Genomic DNA, 4,949 nt, shown 5'->3' on the forward strand with positions numbered 1-4,949 from the left:
GTTTGAAGTTGGGATAAAAGAAAAACCTGTTTGGGGTCTGAAATTATCTTCATAAGCATGTGTCAAGGTGTTCTTATGTCTTCCCTAAGAGTTCCACATCAATTTCATGGTTGTTTCATGCTTGAGCATTGAAGCCTAGTGGAGTTTAGGCTTGATTTTGCATGATGTGTGGTCTATCATGCTTCGTATGTTTTTGTTGATGTCTATAGCCTTGTGAGGAGTCTAAGATTGGTTGTGAGTCTGATCTAAGAGGTCCCAAATAGATTTGGGAAGGGGTGACCAAAGTTGGTCTAAGTTAATCAAGCCTCTTAGGGCTCTGCATCACTTGGGAAATTATGCCTAGACCTAAGAATAAGAATGTTATAGGTACTAAATGGGTATTCAAGAATAAACTAAACAAAGCTGGTGAAGTTGTCAAAAACAAACCTAGACTAGTTTGCAAAGGATATTCACAAAAAGAAGGGATTGACTATGAGGAGACTTTTTCTCTGGTGGCCAGACTTGAAGTTGTTAGACTGCTGCTTGCATATGCTTCTTATAAAGATTTCAAGGTATATCAGATGGATGTCAAATCTACCTTTTTAAATGGTGATCTTGAGGAAGAAGTCTACATTGAGAAACGTGATGGATTTTCACTATCAGATGATGCAGACATGGTATGTAAGTTGAAGAAAGCTCTTTATGGATTGAAACAAGCCCCTAGAGCCTGGTATGCTAGACTAGATAAGTATTTGTTGAAATTGGGATTTAATAAAGGTGTTATTGATAGTAATATATACCTTAAGATTGAGAATGATAACATCTTGATTGTTGAAGTCTTTGTTGATGATATTATCTTTGGAGGAGATGATGACTTGAGCATGAAGTTTGTCGGTGACATACAAAAAGAATATGAAATGTCTATGATTAGAGAGATGAAATTCTTCTTAGGTTTGCAGATTTTACAGACTAAAAAAGGTATATTTATATCTCAAACTAAATATGTGAAGGAATTGCTGAAGAAGTTTGGGTTAGATGACTCCAAACTGGTTGGATCTCCTATGGTGACTCGTTGTAAATTGTCTAAGAATGATGAATCTCCAAAAGCTAATCAGATTTTGTACAGATCTATGGTTGGTGGACTGCTAGATCTTACTCAGACTAGACCAGACATTATGCATGTTGTGTGCATGGCTACTAGATATGAAGCTGATCTAAAAGAGATTCATGTCGCTGTTGTTAAGAGGATATTCAGATATTCGGTGAGCCAAAACTAGAACACACATAAAGGAAAACTAAAACTGCAAATAGAAAACAAAATAGAAAGGAAAGTGTTTTTGGTTGATACAAGATTGCTATGAACTAGGAATTCTCCTGTATCAAAAATCTGAGGTTATTGAAAAAGTGAGCCTCTCACTTTGTCGGGATTAGAGGGAAACCAAGGCACTCTACCTCTGCTTGAGAAATCCAAGATAAATCTTCAACTGGTCTGTCCTTCCACTTCACAAGATATTCCTTATATTCATTTCTTCAGGTACTACGCCCAATCTTATTGTCCAAAATCTCTTCAATCTGATTCAGTTCCTTCTGAGGTAACTATTTCTCCAAGTCTATAATGTTGTCCTCATCAAATACTGGTTCATGGTACTCATGAATATCTGTAATGTTGAATATAGATGAAATACTTAGACTATCTGGTAACTCCACTTCATATGCATTTCTAGAACTAAACTTCCTCAAAATACTGCAAGGTCCAAACTTCTCTTCTACAACTTGTTATAAGTTCCAACTGGGAATCTCTCTTTCCTCAAATATACCATCACTTCATCGCCAACTTCAAATTCCTTATGTCTCCTCTTCTCATCTTCCTTCTCCTTATATTTGTTGTTCATGTCTTCCAAATATTGCTTAACTTGAATATGCAAAATGCTACCATGTGATCTGCAAAGTCTTCTGCTTCTAAACTCTTCCGGTCTTCACTGCCAATGTCTCTCAATTCTGATATACCTCTAAGATGCACTTTGGTAACAATCTCAAAAGGTGTTTTTTTGGTACTTCTATTCACTGAATTTTTGTACACAAACTCTGCTTGTGCAAGAATCAAATCCCAACTTCTGGTTTTATCTCCCATTAAACATATCAACAAATTTCCCAGAATTCATTTAACAACTTTTGTCTGTCCCTTAGTTTGTGGATGAAAAGTAGAACTGAACTTCAAATCTATCTTCATCTTCTTCCAAAGTATTCTCCAAAAGTATCCAACAAACTTGGTATCTCTATCTAAAACTATGCTCTTAGGTCATCCATGCAATCTCACCACTTCCTTGAAAAATAGGTCTACTACATGCAATGCATCTGATGACTTTCTACAAGGCATGAAATGAGCCATCTTTGAGAATCTATCCACTACCACAAATATAGAATCATTCCCTCTAGGTGTCTTAGGAAATCCAAGTACAAAATGTTGGCATATGTACAGAATATGTTGACATGATGATATTGTATTGTCATTGATGTCAATATGGTGAAAGAGAATCGGTAATATGCTGAAGAGTGAACAGGATTACTGAAGGTAAGCAACTGATTGTGAACCGACATATGTGAAAAAGTGAAGTAGTATGCTTGTCCAAGTGAACCGGTATGATGTTGTGAGCCAGAACCGGTATGTCAGAACAAGAACCAGTATATGGAATGTTTTATATATAGGGTTCATATGGCATAACTACCAGTTGGTAGTCTCAACTTCAGGGTTTTTGGTTGAAGTGTTTCAAGCTTGTGTGTTTCAACTGATGGCATTATGTGATGAGTTAGCATTGTAATAGAGATCAGATCATGTTGCCACGTCAGCCTCATGCATGTGAAGGATCTTGCATGAAGGAGATTGATCCTATCTACCTTGGGAATGTGCGAAGTCTCTACAAATGGTGGAGAACGCGTGATGGGTTATCACCTCCAAGAAGTAGCGAAGAATGAATGATGGAGAATGTCTTGAGATTTGTTCAAGATCATTGTATTCAATGCAAAGTGTTTAATGGTCAAGATTGAACTGACTAAATTTCTCAACCTAAGTGTTTAGGGTTTAGGGTTTATGCTACTGACCTATCTGTTTCCTATAAGGTCAATGTGGTGTTTCATGCTGAGGTTGTTGGCAAATGTTATATGTGTATCTATGTGCAGAGATACGTGATTCTTGCCAGACCAGTTAAGAGGATTGATACCTGCATAGTGTGTGTGCAGAAGGGAAGAACTAAAGCAGATCTACATTGGAATTGAGTGCTATTACTAGATCATTGTAATACCTATTGATCTCTAATCACTTCAACAGTTGGAAAATCCCTTAACAGGGTAGCTTTAACTAGCTTGCTGTAAATCCTTTAACAGGGTGACTCAAAGCCATTGAGTTCATAAAATCCTTTAACAAGGTAACCTCTAATAGGGTTTAACCCTTAACTGGGTATTCTAGTCATCCCTTAACTAGGTGATCCCTAACAGGATCGGTTCCTAACAGAATTTCTTGTAACAATCTTTAACCAGACTAGGCTTCTAACAGAGCGGACTTCTAAAGAGTTCAAAATAGCTTGTGGGTATTCATCCCCACCGTGGTTTTTCCTAGTTGGGTTTCCACGTGAAAAATATGTGTGTCATGTGTGATGTCCTTTTCATGTGATGCTTTGTTGTTTTTTGTGAAGTGGTGAATCATATTGATCTAGCAAGTTATTATATCTCTGATGATAGATTATCTATTTATGCATAAGGAAAAAGTGGAAATGTGGGAGTAGGTTGTATGAAAAGCTAAGAATATTGACCGGTTTATGTCTTTCACAATTGCACTATGTTTAACCAGTAGTAGCTTGGTTTGGACCGGTGTTAGGGATTGCTAGTAGTTTACAGTCTGCAATCAAACCGGTTCAGGAAAAGTTTTTGTGCCTGTACTGATTCACCCCCCCTCCTAGTACCGGTTTGGTACTCACTATTCATCACTGAGTTATTAATTAGTATCAGAGCGCCCTCCAGGTCCTCTATGTTGTAAGTTTAATCGCTTGAGGGAAAGATCCTATTGTAATGATGAAGAGGGAAGGTCCAAAGTTCAACAGAGATAACTTTAAAATATGGAAGGACATAATGAAGATATACATCAGAAGCATGGGTGCTCAACATTGGAGCTATGTTGAGAATGTTTATGTCATCCCTACCAGTACTCTCACCAATGACCAAAAGAGAGAGATTTAGGAGAATGGGCAAGTCATGGAAGCCCTAATCAGTAGTTTATCTAACATTGAGTTTATTGATGTCCAGGATAAAGAAAATCCCAAAGAAGTGTGGTATACTCTTGAGAATATCTATGGCGGTGATGAGCATGTAAAACAAGCTAAGGAAGAAAGCCTTAGAGGGAAGTTTGAAGACATGCAGATGGTTGAAGGTGAGACCATTCAACAATATGGAATACGAATCAAAACTATTGTTGGAGATATCAAGAGTGCAGGTGGTAAAATAGAAGATTCCACTGTTGGTAGCAAAGTTTTGAGATCCTTATTACCTATGTATGCAATAAGGGTTGCTGCTATTCAGGAGTTGAGATCAATAGACAAGACTAAGGTATCCCTAGACTCCATCATTGAAAAGTTGATAGCCTATGAGCTAAATAGTTTTGATGGCAGTGTTCAAAAGATTGAATCAACTTTTAGAGCATCTGCTGCACCATCTAGAAAAGGAAAAGAAGCAAGCACCAACGGTAAACCAAGATAGAGTAGAGAAATGGATGATGAGGAGATTCTGATGGAATTTGAAGCTCTTCTTGCTAAGAGACTTCCTAAGGGAACCGGCAAATACAGAGGTAAGCTTCCTTTGAAATGCTTCTCTTGGAACTAGATAGGACACATCACTATAAACTGTCCTAATGGAGATAGCAAGGACAAACTGGAAAAGTTCAAGAAATTCAAAGGAGGAAACCAGAGAAACTATTTTGTAGT

The sequence above is a fragment of the Cryptomeria japonica genome, chromosome 8 (assembly GCF_030272615.1).
Source record: "Cryptomeria japonica chromosome 8, Sugi_1.0, whole genome shotgun sequence".
In the NCBI taxonomy this organism is placed as follows: Eukaryota; Viridiplantae; Streptophyta; class Pinopsida; order Cupressales; family Cupressaceae; genus Cryptomeria; species Cryptomeria japonica.